Source organism: Hippopotamus amphibius, chromosome 13 (assembly GCF_030028045.1).
Source record: "Hippopotamus amphibius kiboko isolate mHipAmp2 chromosome 13, mHipAmp2.hap2, whole genome shotgun sequence".
Classification (NCBI taxonomy): Eukaryota; Metazoa; Chordata; class Mammalia; order Artiodactyla; family Hippopotamidae; genus Hippopotamus; species Hippopotamus amphibius.
In genome coordinates, this window is record NC_080198.1 from 33138047 (window position 1) to 33164041 (window position 25995).

The 25995-nt window shown below is 42.3% G+C and overlaps 1 pseudogene; it reads right to left on the reverse strand.

The window, feature by feature from the left end:
• The window catches only part of LOC130834415 (H/ACA ribonucleoprotein complex subunit 2-like), a 46995-nt pseudogene that overhangs the window by 16462 nt on the left and 4538 nt on the right, over positions 1-25995 (reverse strand).

Genomic DNA, 25995 nt, shown 5'->3' on the forward strand with positions numbered 1-25995 from the left:
AATTATTGCAAATGTAGCAGTTCATTTCTGCAGATCTGGAATCGAGGCACAACTTAGCTTGGCCCTCTGTTTCAGGGTTTCTCATGAGTTGCAGTTAGGGTGTTGGCCAAGACTGGAGGCCCATCTGAGACTCCAGTGGGGAAGGATCCACTTCCAAACTCACATAGTTGTTGTCAGGATTCCAATACTTGTGGGCTGTTGATCAGAGGCTACCCTTAGTTCCTTGCCACATGGGCCTTTCTATTAGCCAGCCAGTTAGAATCTGCTACAAGAGGCAAGGTGCACTCTCTTGAAGCTGGTCACAGAAGTTACAGCTCATCACCTTTGCTTTATTCTTTTGATTAGAATTGAATCACTAAGCCAACCCACAATCAAGGGGAGGCAATTACACAGGGGCACGAATACCAGGAGGCAGGGATCCCTGGGGACCATCTTAGAGTCAGCCAGCCATGGTGACCCAAATGTCCACTAAGAAGGACAAGGTTGAATAATTTATGGTATCACCACACATGGGAAACACCTCAGCAGTTAATAAAGATTAACCGTGTGTGCACGGACTTGAAGCCATTTCTCAAACCTATTGTTAAGTGAATAAAGCAAACAAGGCTATTCTGCAAACAAATGTGACACCATTTGTACAGAAACAGAATATTTTTCCAAAATAAAACATGTTCATGTGCGTGTGTGTGTGTGTGTGTGTGTGTGTGTATGCATTCAAATACAAAGGAAAAGGCTTGGGAAGAGACACATCCAACCCACTGATGGCGGTTACCACTGGAAAGCAATGTGGGTTCAGGGTGGAGGTGTGGAACAATGAGCGACCTTCTCATTTTACTCATTATACTTTTTTTTTTTTTTTTACAGTGGGAATGTATTTGTGTATTGTACGTTTGCTTTTAAAATAGGACTTGAACTGGGAAACCTGGGCTGTGTCCAAGAGTGTTAGCTTTGAAAGTGTAGCATGTTATCCACAAATATGTCCCAACAGTGCCTTTTCATTGTCCACATTTTAAAGGTTTGCCTGGTTTTCCATCCCAGCGTTTTCTCAGATGTTTGTGACTATGCTTGGAACAAGGAGGCTGAACGGGCTCTGTTGTCCCAGACCCAGGAGCTGCTCTGGAAACGCACGCGTAGGGCTGCAGGGAGCTGGCAGCTGGATCCTATCGAACACTCGTCTTTCTCAGACACAAAAGAAGAACCACAGTAGACACCCAGAGCGGAGCCTGGTGCTGCAGGGCACTTCTGGGGGCACCACAGGAAGGGATGTGGAACAAATAGGCCCTTTTGCAGTGTGTCTTTTTGTCAGTTGCGTGACCCACTTTATAATCAAAAGATGAGCCCAGGCTCCCGTGGCTGGAGGTGCAGTTCAAGATGCACCGCTTGCTGGTGACCTTGGGCCAGCTGCCTCATCGCTCCGTACCCCAGTGGCCTCATCTGTAAAGTGGCGAAGGTGATCGCACGGCTATCGCAGGCTTCCTGTGGGGATTAAACGAGCTGATAGACCCAAGGCACTTGGCTCAGTGCCCAGAACATATTAGGCGCTCCAGGAGGTTAACAGCCACTGCTGTTGTTGACGTTGTTTATTGTTATGCACAAAAGTTGGCGTTTACTAAACCCTTACGAGTTTCCTGATCCTGGCTCTGTGATAAGTGCTGTATATACATTGTCTCATTGAATTTGCTCAGACTTCCAGAGTGGAAGCTACTCGTAATCTTCCCGTTTCATGGACGGGAACTCTGAGGCTCAGAGAGATTAAGTTAGCTCTCCGGGTTCATAAACTGGGAAGGGATGGTGATTTGAACTCAGGTTTGTGTGTCTCTGAAGCTGCCACTCTTAACAACAATACTCACTTGCTTCCTGGGTCTTAACACCATGTTATTTTGCTCTCAGGCTCTGAGGAAAGCGCCATCAGGCTTTAGAGGACTTGGCAATGGACCAGGGTACCCAGGAGAGGACAAGACTGTAGTCTCTGCTGTAAAGACACTACAAAAATGGATGAATAAACAGTTAGTGTGGGAAAGTGTCTACAACTTCCTCAGCAACCAATCAGCCAAGGAGATAAAAAAAAATTGGTGAAGATAAATTGGATTTGACATATATTTAATATGGTTGATGTGCGTGTATATAAAATCTTCATACTCCAGAGTACCCCCATTCTTCTCACAAGCATGGAATATTCACAAAAATTAACCACGATTTCCCTTTCATCTGTCAGCAGACCTAAAGGCACTGCCACAAAAGTACAAGACTTCTAGGAGAACCATTTAAAATGAACTTTCTAGAAAGCCTGCTGCCTTGATTCCATGTGAGCCTCCAGACATGTTCACATACACATGCCTCATTTCATTTGAATGAATAAAGAAAATACCATCCTCACCTGTGAGGCAACCAACGGTGAGACAATAACCTACCAAAGATGCACAATGTGTAAAGCATGGAGCTGAGAAGGAAACCACAGGGCTCCCTCATTCTCAGGCACAGCAGCTTTTTCCCTCCGAGGTGCGATACCTGTTCAGGACCCCAGGTTCAATGAGAGTTTTATGGAAAAAAAAAAAACGTTTCTTCAGGTAAGTTTTCCAGATGATACGCTTCTTTTCTCCCAACTTGTTTTCTGAAATAAAGCTTCAGACTAAGGATGCAAGCATGAAAATCAAAAAGACAGACAATGACAAGTGTTGGCAGGGATATGCAGAAATTGAAACCTTTTTACATTGTTGGTGGTAATGGTACAGCCATTTTGGAAAACAGTTTGGCAGTTCCCCAAAATGTTAAAGTTACCATATGACCCAGGAATTCCACTCCTAGGTACCCAAGAGAAACGAAAACACACAACTGTGCAAACACTTGTATGTGAATGTTCGCAGTAGCATTATTCATAATAGCCAAAAAAAGAAACAACCCAAATGTCTGGCAACTGATAAACGGATAAACAAAAGGAGGTATATCCATACAATGGATACAAAGGAATGAAGTACTGATACCTGCTACAAAATAGATGAATTTGAAAATATCATGCTACGTAAAAGAAGCTAGTCATAAAAGGTCACATACCGTACAATAATATTGATGTGAAATGTTCAGAGTAGGCAAATCCATAGAGACTGAAAGTAGATTAGTGGTTATCTAGGGTTTGGGGATGGGTGGGATGGGCATGACTGCTTATGTGCACTGTGTATGGGGTTTCTTTGCGGCGTAATGCAAATCTTCTAAAATTTGATTATGATGATGGCTGGACAATTATGAATGCACTAAAAAAGTACTGAATTATTCACTTAAAAAGGCTACATCTTATGGTATGTGAACTACATCTTAGCAAAACTGTTAAAAAAAAGAATACAAGCCTGACTTGCCAAGACACCCTGATTTTAAAAACTAAATGAACCAACACCTGAAATTTGCTGTTTCTCATGTGAAAGTGTGCAGAACTGGGGGAGATGACCTCCAGTGGAGAAATCAGTAAAGGCTAGAGAATGAGGCATTTGAGGCTTAAAGGTTGAGAGCCTTCAACTGTGCCTTAAGGAATGAAACGGACGCGGCATATGCAGGAAGGTTATTACTCTAGATGAAAGGAGCAGCGAGAGCCCAGCTCCAGCGTTGAAAAGGCAGGAACGGAAAACATTGACCAACATTGTTTGAATTAAACAAAGAAAACATACTGTATTTTTTAACCATACTAACAAATACTCACAGATGTAAATAGCTTTTGGATAACTGTTATAGTGGACGTGAAAAGAAAAAATACAAAGCAGTTCATTGATGTTCACTTTATATGTTGGTTGGCAACCTTTATTCTTGCAAGCAAAATGTATCGATCATGGCTTCCATTAAGAAATTAAACAGGGATGTGGAGTTGCTAGTAACACTTTTTTAATCATTAACTGAAAATGTCATCCTAGCACACCCATTTTCAGTCATCATCTGGTCTCTCTCTCTGGTCGGACGCCTGGTGCAGGGTGGTCACAAGCCAGCCAGACTCAGACTGATTAAATGGCAGGTAGTGTTTCTAATAGCAGACGTTTGCCCTCTCAGAGGAGAACCTCCACACGGCAGGTAGCCGGAGCGATGACTGTCTTAGAGGCTTCGGTGGAGATGATTCATTTCAAGCCCAGGGCAAACCAGACATCCTTTTATAGAGAGATACATCAAACAGCTTCCCAGATCCGCTCTTTACAGACATGTATCAGCAAGCCTAATGTCCTATACGTGTTCTGCTTTTGGTTCTCTGCTCAAAAATTGTATGGTTCTCTACGTTGATTCACTAGAGGCACCGATGGGAAACATACCTGAAATTCTCATTAAATTTCTACCTCTACATAAGACAAGAATAAAGGAAGGAATTAATTAAAGTAGGAATTAAGTAAGGATGAGTCCTGCTCTTTCAGAGACTGAATCCAAAGAGAGAACACAGATACAGCCACCAATGAGAAAGAAATCGGACGGTAACTGAAGAGATAGTGAATGAGAATAAGCCTCCAACCCGCAATCCTTGAGGTCCCGTGGGTCCTCCAGGCAGAGAGGCACATGGGTGTTCCCAGAGCGCAGGCCGAGGTGGAGCGAGAGCAGTGGGACACGTAGGCGGAGGCTGAGAACAAAAAATACGGCCTCTCACAATCTGTTTTTGTGGGAGCAGAGGTGTATGTGAGCCCATGTGCTGGTCTGTGTGTAGGTGTGGGAGGTGTGCCTCTGTGTGTGTGTGTGTGTGTGTGTGTGTGTGTAGGGGATCAACAGAACACCACGATATCCTTTTTATTGCTTAGAGTTTCTAAGGTTCACAATGTGGTTGGAGATTCTGTTGCTAGTGCTGCATCTGTGACCAACATCACAACTGCCTCTACCACCACTCACAGTGATAACTTCCGCTAATGCAGACCTACCCAAGCCCGGTGCTTCCCACACATCCTCTCTGAACATCCTCACAGCCACCAGGTGTTGGCTATAAAAACTCAATTCACAGCTAAGGAACATGAGATCCCTGGTCCCCCATGGAGTGGGTTGGAATTCACACCCAATGATGCCAGACACCAAAACCCCACTCCATCCAGGGCACTGGGACATGGTGACAGGAGGGTTTACTGAGTTCTTCGATAGTGGAGATGTGAAGAGGACCCTCAGCTGGGAAAGGCTTGAAGAGGAAAGATTGGGATGGGAAATCTGTACTAAAGCACTTTTGTTTTATTTATTCCATGCTTGAGTTTCATAGCTGGGCCAGAGGGTTTGAGCGTTCCTGCTTTCACAGTAGCTGAACTGCCCAGAGTACATGATAGGGAAAGAGGAAGGGAGGGAGGCACGTCCTCCTCAGCCTCACCAATGAGAGAAAGATGGTTTTTCCTGACTCACACAGACAGGTTCCTGGGGCTATCTGGAGATGGAGCCTCCAGGCAGACTGATTTGAAATGCTTCCAAACGGATATCATGCTTCAAAGAGTCAGCCCCTGTGGGGCAGGAGCTGAACCTGAGTGTGGGAAGGGGACCAGAAGGTTGGAACTCAGGCTGTCCTCCCATCCCCCAGGCCCGGGAGGGTTTGTTTAACCCCTCAGGGGTGCTGTGTGCCTTCCTTGTCGAGGTGGTTTGTGGCTTAGTGAAGCGATATTTATAGAGTGCTCTGTGATTCTTGGGCGAACATTCGTTTTATAAATGAATGATCAAATTTATTAGCAATGAGTAACTAACCCGTCTACATTTATTTTGTTGATAATACAAATTTACAAGGTTTTAATTGCCAGTTTTAAAACCCCAAAAACCCATACATAAATACATCGGTAATAAAATATCTTCTCACTGTGCCCTTGACTTCTGTAGTTACATTTTAGGGCTTATGAGGAGGGTCTGAAGGAGGTTTCAGATGTAATCACAAAACTTGCCTAAAAGAATTCAGGGCCAGAAACAGTCTAATTCAAACCTGGTTGGTGGTAATTTCACAAGTTTTAATCAAAATGCTCCTACTGATGGTAATTATTAATAATTTCTTTGTAGTGCTTCTAATGTTAATAATCATCTTTTATTTCTACTGTTAACTCATATAATGCCCCACGACCTTGCTGCTCTGAGGGTGTCCCCAGACAGCAGCGTCGTGTCACCGGATAGCTTGCCAGAAAGCAGCATCTCACGCCTCATCCCAGACTTACTGAGTCTGAACTCCCATCAGAACAACATCCCAGGCAATCTGTGTGCACATCTAAGTCTGCTGGCTGCTAACTCCTGAGATGGTTATAGCCTCCCCCATTTCACAGTCAAAGAAACTGAGCTTCAGAGAAGTATACTGGCCACAGTCCTGAGGTCAAGCTGGATCTGAATCTGGGCCGTTGTAGTCCAAGCTCAGCCATGAGCCAGATGCTGCAGGTGTGCAGCATCCACACACGCGTCCAGAAGCGTGGACTTGTGAGGACAGTGATGACAGTTCTGGGCCCCCAGAGTAGTGACTTCACTGGGCTCTGGTCCATGGGTTGTATTCTCAGCTGTTTGTACCTTTATCCTTTAGATCTGGTGTGGGGGAAGCTTGTGATGTCCAGTCTCTGCACGATGCACCTCAGAGAGACCAAGAGATATCTCGAGGTTGGGACCAAGGGTGGTCTCTCATAACATTTTCTTTCAATGGCAGAAATGATGGTTGACTTATTGCTTAAGAAAAATAACCTATTTTAGAACCGTGATTTGAATCCCAGAAAGTCAGAGAATGTCTGAGACCAAAGTGGAGTGGTATATTCATTAATAGCAATCTAACAAATATAGACAGCTCTCCATACCCACAGATGTGGGACCCAGGGAAGACTATGGGACTTCAGCATTTGTGGACTTTGGTATCTATGGCAGGTCCTGGAAGCAATCCCCCATGGATACAAGGGATGACTGTATTTAATGAGTGTTTACTATGTGTCAGAAACTATCCTTATGCTATGAATAGAGTGAGGCACAAAGAGGAAAAAGTTTAACAAGTAAGATGATTTCCGCCATCCCTGGATCCAAAAGGTAGGCAGGCGTATAACTTCTCTGCCTTAAATTTTGAGCTGAAGGATGCAAATGTCAATTAGATCAGGATTCATGCAAATTACCCAATGTACTGGCACTGTCTCCCTATTTCCTTTTATTATGGTGGCCATAACTTAATCTGCTATCACCCTGAATGCATCTACTTTATCCAAGACAAGAGGTCTCCATTGGTTGGGCTGAGCACCTCTGATGTTGGTCAGGCTCAGATTCTGAGCATGAAGAGAAAGAACGGATATTGGGGTACATGGAGCCTGGCCTATTGGGCATCTCCCCTACAAGAGACTCCTCTCACATTGTATTCAGCAACCCCCAGACTCAGTTTGCCTACCTGTCAAGTAGGTAGGCAACTATCCTCTTTATTGATGCAAAAAGGTATACATACGACTTTGGTGACCAGAAAATATATGGGTGTTTAGGAAGTAAATTGGCCTGTGTTCCTGCACAGACCTCTCCTTCCTGAAATCTCTGGCAGAACATTTTAAAAATAACCCTCTCCTTCTGTACTTTACTGAAATCATTCAGAGTACCTTCTGAGACCAGGGCCTTCCAAATTTATGACCTGTCATCTGGAACTTTCCCCTAAGGGCAAAGTTCCTCAGCAAGGAACGCCCTTCATTGAGTGCCATTTTCAAAGAGTTGCATGGGGGCTGGAGGAAGAAACTCACTCTTCCAATGGAACCGCAAACAATGGGATTTACATGGGCCAAACCTCAACCAAAGCTCTGAAAACTACCCCTGGAGGTTGTCTGAGGAGGGAGGCAGACAGACAAAGACCCTTCACAATTGCCCTTTGTTTCTAATTTTATTAGAAATTATCTTAGGATGATTGAATGAATAGGCATTTAGGGATACAGTTTCATCTTTCTGGGTGTCCCCTTATTAGATTCCAGGAGCCTCAACCAAACTCAGGCCACCCAAAGAACAAAACTTGGAGGCCTAGGTCACTTCCCAGCTCTGTCCTTCCACAGATTTAAAACAGCCACTAGTCACAGTTGCTGGATTCAAAAATGGGCAAGTCCAATGGGATCCCTGCCCTCAAGGTATCTTGGATAAAACAGCTGATGGCAAATACCAAGCTCAGACAGTGAGGATGGACAGTGGCCCCATGATTCAAACATGGATATCTGCTCTACCCTTGTGTATGGGGCTCATTCTGCACATACATGGATTTCCTGGCAAAGGGAGCTATAGGGACAAGGTAGACACCACAAAAGGTGTCTGTGAATATGGTTTAGAATTTCTCACCACAAAGGAAGAAGGGATATTTCTTTTTGTGTGTGTCTTTTTTTTCTCTAGCAGTGAAAAGACATTGTCCCTACTCCCATCAGCTCTTATACCTCATTAGGTAAGAGAAGTGACATAAAAACAAAAAAAATAATATAACATTGTGAAATATGATAATTTCTAGGAAATGACCATGATACTGTTTTCATGGATATTTCCTTTTTTACTGAAAGTTGCAACTTTCATGTAGGTAAAATTCCCAACAAGTCCAAGTCTTCAGAGAAAGAATAAGCTCAGAAAAATAGGGGCATCAGTTTGACAGAGAAGAAGGTAGTTGAGTGAGTGATCCAGGAAGACCTCTCTGAGGAGGCAGCAGTTTGGTTGTGAGCTGAAGAATCAGTCTTAGTCATGAGGGTCCCAGGCAGCAGACTCACAGGTCGACAACAAAATATGTGTGAAGGCCTTAAGTGGGGCCAAGACCTGGATATTGTCCAAGAACTGAAAGAAGGTCAGTGAGGCTGCAATGCAGTGCAGGGACAGAGAGAAGAATGAGTTGAGCTGCTGCTGGAAAGGAAGGGAAGGGCTAGATCATGCAGGTTTTGTGGCCCACCAGTGAGCCATTGACTTGATTTAAGTTTTCACAGCAGCCCTTTGGCGGCTGTGAGAACTTAGGGAGCGCTTCAAAAACTGTTGAAATAGTTGAGACCAAAGATAGTCCAGTTGAGACCAAAGATAGCCCAGATCCATAATGATGGAGCTGAAGAGAAGCAATTCTGGGCATTAGAGTTCATAGGGTTTGTTGAATGATTAGATATAGTGGATTTTTCAAGGATGTTACCAGGTTTTTAGTTTGAGGTCTTGGGTGGATATGTGGGCCAGTTTACTAAGGCTAGCTAAGATTGCAGGAGGACCTTGTTTGGGTGGAGAGGCAAAATAACAACTGAAGAATCAGCATCCTGAAAGCATGACTATGCAGAAATGCAGAAAAGCTGCCCTCGCCAAGAATGTTACTGTTGCTCTGTTTTGGGTCATCAGGAAAATTCCACCCGGAGTGACGACTGATGCCTGCCATGACCACAGGTGGAGGAGTTATGGTACACGTGTCGGATATTTGCCATTCCTGCCTTACCAGATATAGGACAATCCAGCTCACAGGGCCCAGCCTCTTGGCAGATCTGTGTTGAAGCCCTTGCCAGGCACTGTTCTAGACACTGTCACAGCATGTTGAATAATCAGTTGACGAGAACCAATTACAATATTTTCCTTCAAGTTTTCATGCGAGCAACATCAATGGAGCAAAAAAAAAACATTTTGTTTCCTTTAGAGAGTGAATGTCTGCTATTTGTAGATGGTACACAGATGTCCTCAGGTGGGAAGACTAGGGTTTACTCTAGAGTCTGAAGTTTTATACACATGGCAACTTCTAGCTGAATGGGACAGCCATGAAAATTTGCAACAACAGGATAAATATTCCAGCTGCAAATGTTTTTTCACCATTTTAATACATGATTAAAAAAAGTCTTGATTTTTACATTTTGAAGGTCTTACTGTGCACTACTAAGGGTACCACTCTTTTGATGAGAACAGCACCTCAATCAATTGCAGAGTTCATTTCAAATAATACTGGGTCCAAGGCCAAAACTGCCTTGTGTCACTGGTTGGTCAAACCAAACTGAGGATGGCCACTACAAAAAAGATCTTTATTGCATTTTATCTCTTTAAAGCAGCAACCCTTTTTGGCAGCTGGAGCCTTCTGCTGGATCCAGCTAGTGGCTAGAAAGGAGGCTCAGGTTTCTGGCAGTCAATCAGAACACAGGTGGAGCTGGCCTGTGGACCCAACAGCCTCCTGGCCTGGGCTAAATGGGGATTTAGTGGACCTCCTTGGGATTTGTCAAGGAAAAAAATCACGTTTGGAGTGGGAAGAAATAAATCCAGAATCAAGGAAGGGAGAGGAAGTTTATAATAATAGTCTCTTATCTCTGTACTGAGCTCTACAGTTCACAAAATATATACATTATTCTATTTTGTTCCTCCTCCAAGAAAGACTGTGAGTTATATACTGTTATCCTCATTTTACAGATTTGGAGACCTAGGCTTACAAAAAAGAAAGTGACTTGACCAAAGCCACAGACTAAGAAATGGGACTTAAATTCGGGTCTGACTTCAAGTCTAATTTTCAAGGGCAAGCTTTAAGGAAAGTAGAAAGGAACTAAAATGTATTGCATTTTACCTTGTGCCAGGCACAGTGCAGTCCTGGGGTTTAGAGAAGAATTAAATACTGCTTACAACTCATTTGTCATAGCTGATGCTACTTAAGGTATGAAGTTTAAAACAAACAAACAAACAAATACCAGTCAGTGTCACAGGGATGAAAATTGGATACTGGAATTTACATGTGGCCTTTTTTCATATTTAGTGAAAATGTGAGAATGATTTAGAACAAGGGTCAGCAAACTACAGCCCACGGGCCAAATCTGGCCTCCTGCCTATTTTTATAAATCACAGCTTATTGGAACACAGCCACGCCCATTCATTTGTAGTGTCTACAGTTGCTTTTGTGCTTCAATGTCAGGATTGAATAGTTGCAACAGAGACCCAAGCAGCCTAAAATGTTTACTATTTGGCCCTTTTCAGAAAAAAAAAAAACAAAAAAAAAAACTGCTGACACCTGATTTAGAAAACTTTTCTCATCTTGACTTGAATCATGGACTCATTCTTTAAAAGCCTTTTAAAATAGGAATTATAGTGAGGGGTAGATTACAAACTGGCTAAAAGTATAAATTTAGTATTTAAAGTACTTGGTTAAGATCTCTGGATGTCCTCTGAACGTGAAGTGAGGGATATCTTGGACACAGCATACATGTTTAAGGACAGCATAAGAGAGAATTTATCCACAAGGTTTCTACTAGTGTCACCTGCCATGGATGGAACAATGGAGCAAAGGCGTTGTTACAGACTGAGTGTTTGCGTCCCCGGTAAAATCCATAGGTTGAAATCCTAATCCCTCCCATGGGATGGTGTTTGGAGGTGGGGCCTTTGGGAGGTAATTGAGTCACAAGAAGAGCCTGCATGAATGGGATCAGTGCCCTTATAAAAGAGACCCAAGAGAGCTCCCTCGCACCCTCTGCCACTTGAGGACTCAGAAGACAGCCGCCAATGAACCAGTAAGTGGGCTCTCACCAGACACTAAATCTGCCACACCTTGACCTTGGACTTCCCAGCCTCCAGAACTTTGAGAAATAAATGTTTGTTGTTTAATCCATGCAACCTGTGGTATCTTGTTATAGCAGCCCTAAGAGACCAAGACACGAGTGTGTTGTTCAAGGCTGGTTAACTGTATAGAAACCACCCATATATGTTGGTTCTTACCTTTCTTTCTCCTGTCATAGGCCAGTATGGGGGGAGCACTAAGCTCCACAGAGTCATGCAGGGACCCAGCTGCCTTCGTCGTGTGGCTCTACCATCCTCCAGGGCCTCAGAGACCTCCACTGGGTCCTACGCAGGCAGCCAGCAGGAAGGAGAGGAGCAAACGTGGGGAAGAGAGCAGGAGATGTTAGGGGCCATTTTTGGAAGTGACACACATCCCTTCTGCCCACATTCTGTGGGGAATTAGTCACATGTCCTTACGTGAAATTGGGAAATGCACTTTAGAAGCATACCAAAGGTGAAGGAAAGAGGGATATTGTGAAGAACTAACCAGATTCTGCCTAATGATCTATGGGGATCAGATAAAGTGTTTTAAGTTTACAAGCCCCTGGGCTACAGAGTCTCTGTCTTTTCTCCTTTCGTCCCTTCTTGCTTTTCCTCCTTCCCTTCCCACTTGTCTCCCTTTATTATTTGTTTATAGTCTTACATGTATAGCACAGTCCATGGTCATGATGTCTACAAAAGAAATGTTGAGAACTAGTCGTTGTCCTGGGATCTGTGTTTCTCATTCCACCTAAATTGATAAAGGAAAAAAAAATGAGAAACCAACAAATGGAGGAATCCACAGCAACAGTGATGGAAGGGGGAGCTTGGACACCAGGCTCGAAAGCAGAATGGATTGGGAACATTTGGCTTATGCATGTGTGAGTTTAAAGTGGTATTTAATTAAAAAGTTGCAAGCTCATGAAACAAAGGGTTTTGTTTGGCTCTCCCTTGTATAATCCCAGTTTCTAGGAAACAATAACTTGTGATTTATGGGCCCCTTTTCACATAAGTATGGAAGTTATATGTAGCTCATGTTCAAATGAGGAAAAAAAAAATTCCCTGATGGTAACTCATTATCTGTCTGGCTAACAAAGGACAAAGGACAAATCCGGGAACATCTTTCTTTGCCATTTCATATTTATGACACATCCTGTTGGTAAAACGTTATCCTCAAGGCAGGCTCTGGAGTTTATTATTTTTTGTCTTCTCATTCTTAATGACTGCATCATTTTTTAAAAATGCCAGGCCAGATGGAAGCTTTCTTCCTTTTGGGTCAGGGGTGGGGAAGAGACTGTGTGAAACTGTGGATGATGAATCCTATAGCATGCGACCCACTTTTGAGAGGAAGAGGGTTGTGTCACAATTCACGGGCTTTGCATGACCTTGTTGGAGTTTATTCTGAGGAATGCTCCACTTGGGAGGATAAATTGTCGTAGAGGTACTCCGAGCTCCTCGGAGAATCACTGTACCATGCTGTGGCTCTTTCACCATCTGAAGTTGTTGTTAGTGATGTCAGTCAGTGTGTATTGTCTGCATCTCCTTCAATGACCCGGTGAACTCCGAGCCTTTGATAGCTTGATTCATCCACTGATGCCTCCCCAGTGCCTAAAACAGGGTTTGCACATCATATGCCCTCATCATGTTAGGGGAGAGGGAGAAGGAATGAATGAGTGAGTGAGTGCACACTGGTAGGGGAGAGATGACAGGCACTTCTCATCTACCTACACCACTGTGTCCAGAGTCGAAGAGAGATACACCCCAAGACTTTGTGCCTCTCCTTGGACAAGAGCAGCCACCTCCCATTGATTGGGGTCCGTGGATTTGTCTTCACTAATCGCTCTGGAAAATTTCCACCCGTGACAAAATGGTGTTCCACTGACTGAAACACTGGCGAGGGGAAGCATCAATCAATCCCTAATTTGTCTCTCGGAGAGAAAGTACATTGGTTGTTTGTTTAGAGGCCTTCGTTACTATAATCCAATTCTAGTCTGAGGACATTGGGTCTCTTTCTTGGAGTGCTGTGGGGAAGGAAATATTTTTAGAAAAATATTCGTTCTTCCAGATTTCACTTATGAGATTTCCTTCTTAATAGGAACCAAATCAATAAGATGCCTGAGAACAAACATTTCACGACTCTCCCAGCTGCTTCTAAGAATATTAATTCATCCCGGCACTGATCTGGTTTCTGGGACTGGAAATGAAAATCTTTTCTTGTTTCTGGGAGTTGGTGAGGCTCTGCTTGGCCTCCCGTGCTCATTCCTAGATGTGGGTTACCAGCTCAATCCATGGCAGGAGGCCTCCTGGTTGGAGGAATTTCAACACATACCAGCTGTAGGACCTCAGGCAGAATTCTTAACCTATGATGCTGATTTTCTCATCTAGAAAATGAGGATAGTGGTAGCATTGAACCTCATAGGTTGCTGAGAGAATTGGGTAAGACTGCGTAAGCCCTCCGTGAAGGGCTTAGCATAACACGCAGCACATAGTAGGAGACTTTCCCACGTTATTTACTGTTGCCGTATTTAGGATTACTCCAGCTCCCTGAAGAATACCAAGGAGGCTGGATGTTTCACAGACTGTTTTAGAAGTTGAAGTACCACATCATAGGATGAACTAGATAAACTGGAGTGTCTTCAATCCATAGAGTCTATGTCTCTTTGGTTTTTCTGTCCCATTTTAGACAGGATTTTACTAAAAGTTATGCGACTTAAAAGTTCCTTTTCCTGGCGAGTCTGAACAGACATGACTTATTATATCTATTACACCTAATGGCCTTACTGTAAATCTCAGCAATTTAGAGGGTCACCATGGTCTAAGGAGGACAACAGATCTAGTGTGTGGCAGCTGGTGCCCCATGTGCAAAGCACAGAGCAGACATTACTAATCGATCAGGGCACTCATTCTGCCAAGTCTGGATCAGTCACACACTGGAGCACAATCCCCCCAGACTTTCTCTCAGCTGACTGAGTAATGACACGTTTCCTTCCTAAGGTAGGAGGCCATGAGAAGCACGGGCTCTGGTTCTGGGGGAACCATTTACCAGCTATACTATATTTAACTTCATTTTTCTATATTATAAAGCTTATGTTTTATTAAAGCTCAAATCAATATTTTTCCATCCTCCTCACATTGGGAGAGTGACATGAGGGAACAAAGTTTTATAGCAACTTAACTCACATGGAAGTGTCCTTTAAGTTCTAGAGAGAATTGGCTCAATATCCATCTCATGACTTGCATGTCTGTTCCTCAGAGCCCCCAGAATGTTTGTGACTTCCAGGGCGCGTCTCTTGTTCTCAGTCGCATTTGTCTCAAAACTGCTGTTTCTACTTAATGTTATCTCATGTCCATTGCCTGCTGTGGGGTACACCGACCTGGCTAAGGATGCCTCCTAGCTTTTTTTCTAGATTTACACTCTCCTCCCACAGCACATGGCCTTTGTGAATGTAGTAAGTTTGGGCAGATGGAGGTGGGTTTGGATATTGGCCATTTGTATTCTATAGATCCATTTGGCTACTTTACCATGTATGTATTTTTTCTATCCTCCCGTCCCCTCCCCTCCTTTTCCTCTATCCTTCTTTTCTTTTTCAAAAACTCACTGCTCACTGCACCACCTCTCTAAGTTCTCTGGCCCCTTTGTGCCTTATCTTCTCTCCACTTATTGTCTCACTTCTTTCTTGGGCACAACAAGAAAAGTCAGAATCTTCCCATTTGAAATTCAGTCCCACTTCAGACCTGCCCTCTTTCTCCAGATCCTGACTTAACCTCTGTCTTCTCATACCCAAGTAATACCTCATGGTACTTAGTAGTAACAGCCCCTTCTCTAAGAAGAATTTTGGTAACAGTTATTAAAATTATGTATACATGTGCTGGTGTGCACTTACATGTTGCCTCCTAATAGCCTATACATTCTCCCATTCTTCCTATTAATAAGGACCATGAGTTTTAGCTGGCTCATTACCACCTGGTAAAAAAACAAACAAACAAAAAAAACAAGCCTACTTCCTCTAGCTTACCTTGTAGCTATTGGCAGCCAAGTAACTAAACTGGGATTTAGACAGCAGTATTGCGTGGGATTTGTAAGAATTCTCCAAAAAAGGGAGCAAAGGTCTCTTTCTACTCCTTCTTTTAATGCTATTTGGAATGCTAGTGAGATGGCTAGAACTCCAGCAGCCCTCTTGTACCATGAGGACAAGGGCCCACCCTAGCAATGATGGAATAGTGCCTGATGAGTCTGACAAGGTGTCTAGACTCTCTAGCTTCCAATTTCTTATCCATTTGAAAATAAAACTTTCTTCTTTTTAAGCTTCTTTTGTTCAAACTTCACGTTATATGAGAACACAATTCGTTGTTTTTAAAGCTTGTGTCCTCATGCCCCTCTCAAATTTTACTCCAAAGCATCTCTGAGATGCATCCCTCCTACACGCATTCTTTTTTATTTCTAAGGCTGAATCAGGGAAGCTCTATCATAACAGACAGATGGGTTGCTTTCAAATGGTAGAACAGAGGTGCTCTGATGGGGCACAGGAACATGGGTGCAGTTGAGACTCGTCTGCCCTGAGCTAAACTGCTGACCCAGGCCAAATAGATTCAGATGGTTTCCAGAAGACAGTAGCAGGCAGGGCATTCCAACACTAATGTCAACCTTACAAAGAAGAAAAATGAATGTGGTACTGAGGAAGGCAATGAACCCCGTTATTCCCGTGATGGGCTCCTGGGGAAGCCACAGACAGTTTTGCGGTTCAAATGACAGACTTCACCCAAAAGTTGAGGAGTTCACATCAACTGAAGTGCGCATTTAAGAATAATCAAAACATAAAACAGATGTCAATATCAAAATACTGAGTGTGTAGTCCCCAAATTAAAGTCAAACAGGAAAAATAAGTTGAACTAAAACATGCATTCTTTTCTTGTTCAAATATTTTACTGCTTTTTCAAATGGGAAGAGGTTAGGAAAATCTAAGAAATTGCCAATATTGTGGTAGAGTTACCACCACCTGGAGCCACACAGGAGTTTGCCATTGGCTCTTTCATCTCAGAGGAATTTTGACCTTTTAATGCCTCACGAGAGCTGTAGTTAATTGATTTTTGTATTCATCTTTGGATGATGCGGGCTCAGACTTCGGGATTTGTTAAATCTATACATGTCATTTTGTGTGAGAGTCTTTGTGGATTTATACAGACAGGCATATTGTTCTTATTTTAAATATGATAAACAATAATGATATATTGATCATAATGGGAAATACCACTGCAACCTGAATAATGCAAATTCTACCCTTATTTTCTAGCTTCCCCTAAGTGCCAAGTATACCATGCCCTCAGCCACAAATAATTTCTACACCTCTCAGAAAGTAATTTTTCCTGATTAAAATAATCAGATATGTCCATTTAAAATTTTTCAAACAGTACAGAGAAATGAAGAAGAAAGTAGAAATTACCCTAAATCCCATTAAATATAGATAACTACTGTTCATAGTGGCGACCCTTTTCCTCAGATGTGTATTACCTGATAGTGTTGTTTATCTTTTGTTCTCATCCCTACGAGGGCAGGAACTTTTTCTATCTTCTCTACTGCTGCTTACCACATTGCCTGGATGAGTGTCTGGCACAGAGTAGGTATTCAAAATATTTGATTTTGAATTTAGAATTTCCCATTAACATGCTTCTTCTTTTTTGCTTAACATATTGGAGACATCTTTTCAAGTCAATCAACATAAATCTACAACAATTTTTAAAGGCATGCATTTTATTGGACATAAAATATTGTTTTGCTGTTTGTGCCACACGTGCATGTGTCTGATTATCTTCCTAGAACATATCTCTGTGAGTGAAGTTATTTGGTCAAAGGCTATGCACGTTCAAAAGTTTGACAAAGATTACCAAAGTGCTCTCCAGGAAGCATGTATGATTTTTCACTCATCAAGTCCAGAAAAAGGCTCCTTACCCCCATCTTCCCCTAAGCTGGATGGTGACATATCTTTGCCAAATTTCATGGCTAAAAACGTTATCTTGACATTGCTTTGATTTGTATTAATGTAATTACTTGTGAGCATTAACATCTTTTCATGTACTTATTGGTTCTTAATAGTCTAAATTTGTATTCAAATTCTATTTTTCATTACTAATTTTGAGTATTGATCGGTCTCGCTTTTGGTCATAGATTAGACTAGCTACTGATTTATCTGCTTTACTGGGTTTTCAAAGAACCAGTTCTTGAATTTAGCAAGCCCCTCATTTTTTTCTGTTTTCTACTATATCAATCTCTATTTTACCTTTACGACTTCCTTCTGCTTCCTTATTTATTTTTTGTAGTGTTTTTTGTTATATTTTTTGAGGAAATGCTCATCTTACTATTTCTACAATTTCATATTAATAACAAATGTGTGTGAGAGTGAATCTTTACCTTGTTAGTTTTTGCTATATCCTAGAGATTTTTTGGTGAAATAGTCTCATTTAGTTTTCCATATGTTTTGCATTTGCAGTTTTGATGTTCTCTTTAACATCAGAGATGTAGAGATTTAAAAAATTTTTTTTCATTTGTTGGGAAGGGAGTTTGTTGGTAATGTTTGTCCTTTTATATATTTTGTGTTTTGTTGCATGTGATTAAAGGGTACAGCCTGTACTATTTTTACTTTTTGGAATCATTTTTGAAGTAGTCTGGAACATTTTTGTAATTGCTTCTTGAATTCACTAATACATATTCTTGGATGTGAGACATAAAACAGATATTTATTTAACTGGTTATACAATTTAAAGCCACTTTTGCCTTATCGATTTGTTTTCTATTTGACCTAACGGGGACTAGAAACATTTATAAAGTCACCCTCCCTATTACGTTTCTCAGAATTTCTTCTTGGAGCTCCAGTAATTCTTACTCTGTAGGTTGTGGTGCCTTGGAGGTGATTTCTTTGACTTTTATATTTTGAAAGATGGTCCATCTTGTTCCTCTTCATGACCTCTCTGGAGTTAGAAAAGCATGCAGTGGCTAATTTCATGATAGGGTCATCTTTCCATACAAATGAGGAAACAGAACCAGAAAGTTAAAGTAACTGGTACAAGTGCAAGGTCACACAGCAGGTGAATGGACAAGTGAGCTGTGTCTGTCCCCAAAGCCCATGACCTTAACCTGCTGCTATCATTATGTTCTGGTGTCTCATAATATGAGAAATCTGCCTGGTCTCTTTTATTTTCTTAAGTAACTTGATTATTCTACATAGGTGCTGGCAGAATGGTCTCTTCATCATTGTGGTACAATAGTTTTGCTCAGTTCTTTCTCAGCATTGGTTGATTATTGATTTTTCCAGGCTCTGTGAGCCCTTTCAGTGTATAGATTCAGGTCTTCCTCATTCAAATATTTGTTTTATGCTACTAAAAATCTTACTTTTCTTTATGATCACCAATTACCCATTTGTCAGATTATAAGTATACATAACATATTAAATTATTGTAATACATACTTAATACACATATCTGTACATATTGTCTTTCCCTCCACACCTATCATTCTTTTTTTAAAATTTATTTATTTATTTATTTATTGGCTGCATTGGATCTTTGTTGCTACACACGGGCTTAGGAGCTTTCTCTAGTTGCAGCGAGTGGGGGCTACTCTTTGTTGTGGTTCGCGGGCTCCTCATTGTGGTGGCTTCTCTTGTTGCAGAGCACAGGCTCTAGGCATGCGGGCTTCAGTAGTTGTGGCACATGGGCTCAATACTTGTGGCTCACGGGCTCTAGAGCACAGGTTCAATAGTTGTGGCGCACGGGCTTAGTTGCTCCGTGGCATGTGGGATCTTTCTGGAACAGGGATCGAACCCATGTCCCCTGCAATGGCAGGAGGATTCTTAACCACTGCGCCACCTAGGAAGTCCCCACACCTACCATTCTTGCTTTTAACATTTTTAATTTGTCATGATATGCTACATTTCATATATTTTCCAAATCCTATTTCCTGTGGCAAAGGTTCTGTTCCTTGCTTTGATCAATGCAGTTTTACGTCTTAAAAGCACTGCTTTTCTCCTCAATTTCTTTCCTAAGTTCTGCTAAATCCTGATTCCTTTTATCACGTTTTCTAACCATATTTTAGGCACTTTTTTTTCATCCTTGTACTTTAACATTTATTTGAGAATTCAGTACAGTTGTCAAGTTTGTTTATTTTCAATTGAAATTCTTCTAAAATGAAGTCTTCCCCTCTCCCTCTTCTTCCTACCTGTCCACCCTCCCTCTCACTTTTTCCTTCTTGTGGTGGGGGAAGAGAGGACTGGGAACAGAATTTTCATGTTGGAAACATGCCAATTTTTCTTCCTTTTTTTTTTTTTCTGTTCACTTTTTAAAAGGCAGGTAGTCTGTCTTCCTGTTTGCCAGAAAAATAATGTTTACCTCAGGTGTGTGAACTCTTACAACATGAGATTCAGAGTAAGATACTGATAATCTCTCAGCTTCCCAGGAAAGGCAGCCAAGGCTGTTGGTCATTTTGTTGCTGTTTGATTAATCTCCAGTTTTGTTGGAATTTCTACACCAGAAAACACCTCACTGAAGAGGGAGTGGATTCCATCCCAAAGGGTGGATAACCTTCAGATTTCAATTTTTCCCGTCTGTGGTGTGAGCACACTCCCTTACAGAGTTATAGTTTCAGAGAAACGCTGCAGCTAGCAAGCACTTGATTTGGTGTGGCTACAGGCATGTTCCTCCTTTGAATCCACCTCTTTTGCTGCCAGGCCTTGGTTGAAACACTTGCTGCTAGGATATAATTACTTCCTTGCCTTCTGCCACCCTCTAGACTATAGAAAACTATTACTAAGTTTATCTACCTCAGGTCCACCCCTGTGGCCTCAGAATACTGTTTATGGGGTGAAGAAAGGTGGCTCTAGAAGGCACACTGAGGAACTTACTCTGGGGTCTTCCCGTGTCCCCAGATCCAATCCTTCTCTAGTCTGAGACATTGGTATTTTTGAGAATCCCCTTGCTTGTTTTCAACCATCCTGTTCATTTCTTCCAGAAAGAAACTCTGTTTAGATATCCAGAATCCTCTTTACATTTGGTCCCAATAGCGTCATACCGAAATGATATTTCTGTATATTTAAAGTGTCATAAAGTTTAGTTCATAGTATCATTCATCATAAGGAGATTATTTTTCCTATTAGTGTCAATAATAATTTCTTCCTTATTTTTTCTATTTTGATTAACCTTTTTTCAGCTTGGAAAGGGGAAGTTTGTGACTTCCTAGGCTTCCTGTACCTTTGCACCCATCTCTTTCAGAATCTTCCTCCCCTGCTATAATATTAAACTATTTCAGCTTTTTAATACATTTATGCTTGTCCGCTTTATAGCTTAGTCATGTGTATATTTGACCAGTGCTGCTCAAACTGTAAATAGTTAAGGACAAGCTGTTTTTTAGTTTCTAATCTGTCATAGACCCTTACCTTTATAAAACATAATCAGTACTGAAATGAATTAAAAATGAGACATAAGATGCAAATCTGAATTTTTGCTATCGGATTCAGCAGATGTAACATTATTTGCTGTACAAGTTTCTAAATGCCTACTCTCTGTTCCTCTTCTTATCCATTATGGAAGGTCACAAACAACCCCTGGGCCAGGCACAGTCGATGAAGCCCCCTCTGAGTAGCTTCACAGTAAGCCCTTTGGGGGCAGGGGCCGAGTCTTGCTAACCCGTGAGCCCTCCTTAATGCCCACCTAGCACTATGCCCGCAAAATAGCCTCTACTGAGAAATAACTGTTGACTATATGAGTAAGACAATAATAATCCAAGTAGCGAGTACCTCTTGAGGTCAAAACTCTCTTATTCCTGACCATCACAACTTCCTTTCACATTGGAAAGATGCAGGTGCTGTTATTTGGATTTATAGCCAAGGTTCAGAGAAGAATGGGTCTACACACAGGAGGACTTTTTATCCATGCTGTTTTATTTGACCCAAGGTATTTTCCCTCATATGCTGTTTCATGTCTCTATAGGGAGTGCAAAGCATGGTGTGAAAGACGAGGCAGGATATTAACCGGACTGGGGCCTGGACCAGGTGTGAGCATTCTGTCTTCTGTCCGTCACTTTATTTATCATCCTTCTCTTGAGGACTTTGTGAGGACCTTCTGGTTCACAGTCACACCAACAGACTCTCTGCTTGAGGAGCGTGTTATGAGGAAATGCTTATTAGGATTAATACTGGCCCTGAACTAAGAAATAATGATCAAGCTTATGTATTCTAATGTATTCCTCTCCAGGGCACTGATTTACCAATTTGGAGAGAATGGCTGAGGAACTAGCCCCAGTTAGGATGGAAGCTGAGCGTCAAACACCATCAGTGGGGAAATCACAGTAAATAGGATGACTGAAAGGTAACTTACCTACTGGTCAAATGGAGCCCAGCTTTAGTCCCGAGTGTCAGGGCTGTGCAGAGAGCAGAACTGCCCCTGGGGACAAGCAGAGACGGATAAGCAAGGGCCCACTGTTGACTGGTGGGGAAGAAAAACACAAAGAAAGCTCTTGGTAAGGCAAGGCAGCATGCGTACAGGTCATAGCAGACGTCCACAAGGTGCTAAGATGATGCAGAAGAAGAAAAGAGTAATTTTTAAGGGCAAAGGGTCATTTCCCAGATTATCAATTTAGGGTCACTGTCACACTAAATAGTAGGTGTGTCCTCTAAATATTTTATCTGTTGACCTCCCTTGACTATTTAACAGCTGTCCTTTGCTTTCCCAGGTGGCCATCTCGTTCTGCGTGTATTTTTCTTGTATTCCACATGATTACATTTACAGTTTATTTGTCTAGGTCTAATGCTACCTTTGAATCAAAGTCATTGCTGGTGTGTTGCTCATGAAGAAGAGTGGTATCTGGCAAACCGTAGGCCTCCCGTCGCTGGTTTGCCCTTGTTTCTGGTTTTCCGAGGCACTATCTGGGGAAAGGCTGTCAGTGTTGATAACTGCAAAGCATCACGGTCAGCTCCTGTTAATAAAGAGATGAGGAGGCAAAGCCCTCAATAGGCAGAGGGATACTGGACCTAAGGATAAAGAGTGATCACATGGTCCAGAAATAGTATAGAAGCACGGAATTTGGCAGTTTAAAAAGATTGTTATGGTTTTTTCTTTCCTTTGAGACAGGAAAGGGACTTCACCTCATGAGAAACTTGAAGTGGATCTTTCCAAAACTCTAGAATCTGGCACACTGTTTGGTAAATATTTGTTGATTTAATGAATGAACCCGGAGAAGCGGTTCTCATGTATGTCAACATTGCCCCTAGGGAGACCTTGGATAGTTTAGAATGAGTTGCTGAGCTGGCACCAGGCTTGGGGAAAGGTGTAACCAACCTGAAGTTGTTTGAAAGCAGAACTAGATTTGGGATCATCCAGGTAGTTCAGACCGTATTTGAGTGAGGTTTCATTTCATAGCTAGACATATGAGTGACCACCAGTGGTTCTTCACTGGGGGCAATCTTGCTCCCCACGGAACATCTGGCAGTGTCTGGAGACATTTTTGGTAGCCACCACTGGAAGGAGGAGGGTGATGTTACTGGCATCTAGTGGGTAAAAGCCAGGGAAGCTGCCAAACACCCTACGATGCACGGGACAGCCCCCGTGACAAAGCGTTATCTGAGAGTTTGAGGACACCTGCTGTAGACAGATTTCCTAATTTAAAGGGCAGCTCTAGGGAATTTATTCCTAGAGGCTTTCCTTTGACAGCTATCCGCTCAAAGACCCTTTGGACTCAGTCACCTATACGGTCAGATGACCCCTGGACCTTCGAAATACATCTTTGTTGCCGTACTTGCAGGACCCAGATGATAAACCCCTCCTCCATAAACAAAGCACACTCAGGCCAAGTTCTTTATGTCCCCTGCCCTAATGCTGCTAACTGTTTAGATGTTGCCAAGCCTGGGACACTGTCACAGTGCAAAGCACTTGAGACCGGGGTGGCAATGAGAGCTGTGATCTGATCTGTCCCTACTCTGGGACATGTGGAAGCAAGGCAGACAGTGAGAGGGCAGCACATACGTTGTATGCGGAGCCTGTCTTCTTCACCAACAGTGCTTGGCTCCCCTCCCTGCCTTTTGACAAGGGATTACTACCCAGGGATTCTATTGCACTGCAGCTCCAGGCCACTGAGGTTTCACTTTTGCCAACTTGCTGAGTTCCTGACCTGGCAGATCAGTTGGACAAGGGTCCTGGGAGCTAGAAGGAGACTTTCATAAGGAGATTTGGTGCTTTCCACAACCATCTCTGGGATGTGTTTCAGTTCTGCTCTGACCAAACCAGTTCACAACACAGCAAGCAAAAGACAGCTTTTAACAATCACTGTAGCTGATCTGAGCAATGACAAAGACGTCCCCAAGACGTACTTCAGCCAGTGTGCGTGTGTCAGTTGCATGTGAGCTCATCCCCAGGAAGTACATACTCTTCAGTTTACACCCTGGATCTGTGAGAGGTGCAGAACCTTTTAGCAGTCCAGTTCAGCAGACACTGATGGGGCTTCTGCCCTGTGGCAGGAATTCACAGATCCAGCCTAGCGGGAAGAACAAAGCCGGGCAGGATGCAGGATGCACAACGCACGGGAGGGGCACTCTGCTCAGCTCGTGGCGGACGGAGGAGGTGGGAGAAGAGTTGCCTGCAAAGAGCCAGAGTGTAGACTGAAGGGGTGAGAGGAGGGAAGGTCTCCAATGGAATAAAGTACAGGAACCATTCAAATGAGAAGGCGTTTTGCCCTTGACAGTGAAGAGTGAAAAGCCCTCAGTGGCTCTGTTCTTCCCTTTAGCTTCTTGTACGTTTGTACCTTTCCTCTTTGCCTTCCTCCCTCCTTTTTGCTTTACCTTCTCATCTCCTTTCTTCTTGTTGGCTACCACTGCTTGAAACTATGAGATGTCCACGCGAGCAAGCCCCATACCTCCTCCGTTCCAATTCTCGGTAATGGAAGTGCTGTGGACTTAAATCCTAGCTCATCAAACGTACAGTACCTGTAAAGTAACAGACACAATCCAGTGAAAGAATTATCGACTAAATAGGACAGCTTCTCCAAGTAAAGGAAAGACATGTGCGTTAATATTACCATCAACACAATTATTGCAACACAAAGTGCCTATCATGGAGCAGGCCCTAAAGGAGACATTTTATAGACATTATCTTTCATTGTCACGCACTCTTTTTAAGACGGGCCTGATTATTTCCATTTAACGAGTTACTGAAGCTGAGAGATTAGGCACAAGAAAGAATGAAAGAGACACTGGCCCTGAGATACCTAGAATGGAATATTTGATTTGTAATAGAATTAGGATAAAAAATTTTAATATATTTATTTGAAGCTTTGAAGGTGATTGTCATAAAGAGAGAGAAAATTTCGATAATAATTAGGATAGAATTACAATCCATAAATCACATATTTTGCATGTAAAAGCTTGGTATATCTCATCCATCTCATTGCTTAAAAAATTGTATTATAATCTGTGAGTGCAAAGGAGACAAGAGATAAGAAAGAGTCATAAAACAAAAGATCCAAAGATTGCAGTAGCTGTGGCAGACAGATGAATTTCTTCCTGTGGAATTTTCCAACATAACCAAGTGATGTTGGGACCTATAGTCAGTGTTTGCCCTTGAAATTGGACTTGGATGTGTTGGAAACTTCTTACATGGTCTCCATCAGCTATTCCTATTGTTATTAATTACCCCTATTATTAGTTATTATTAACTGTGCGATTTGGGGGATGTTACTAAACTTTTGAGCCTTGTTTCCTTATTATGAACAAATATAGATTAAAAGAATAATGACTTTATAGGTTTGACATAAAGACTAGATAAGAGTGGATATAAAAATGCTTAGCATAGTGGCTCTCAATATATGTAGATATTATTTCTGAAGTTTGCCTATTAATAGCTTGCCCACACCAAGAGAAATATATCTTCTCTCTCCATGCAGTGGATTCTTTCATTTCTTTCAGAAAGGTAAAAGTCACACAATTCCAAGTTATTCTTAGCTATAAATTTGAAATTTCCCCCCTCCAAGCAAATTCAAATCAATTCCTAATATTTTAAAAGAGCAATTATTCCGACAGTTAATATCACTGCCTGCCTTTCTGTGCCTGTCCTCCTTGCACTCACCTATCATGCCTCCTCCCACTTCCATAGGTTTGCTGTGGTTTTCTGATTATTTAGATATAAAAGTATTTTATTGTTGTTGTTTGTTTTTGTTGGCATAGAATTCTTTTTTTTTTTTTAAATAAAGTCATGCGGAGGGCTAATATATAAAATAGAGCAACGCAGATCTGCTCTCTTTGAAATAGGGTGAGTGTCTGCTCGTACGTCACCCTCATTTTGATATTTGTCCCTCTACATTCCAGGGCAACCCTGAGATATTTCCAAAGGAACCTTAGGATTTCACTGAATGTATCTTAAGAAACACTCATCCGTATCGCTGACATCACAGTATTAGTTCTCCCCTTCCCAGGAGGTTTGTAGACAGAGTCCTGGCTTAGCTGCGGGTAGAGGAAGTGGAGAAGGATGAACTTCCATGTGGTCCCCGCAGTACCCACATGTAATGCATGAGATAACGTTCCTTGGCCTGGATCAGGCTGTACAGGACTCCAAACATCTATG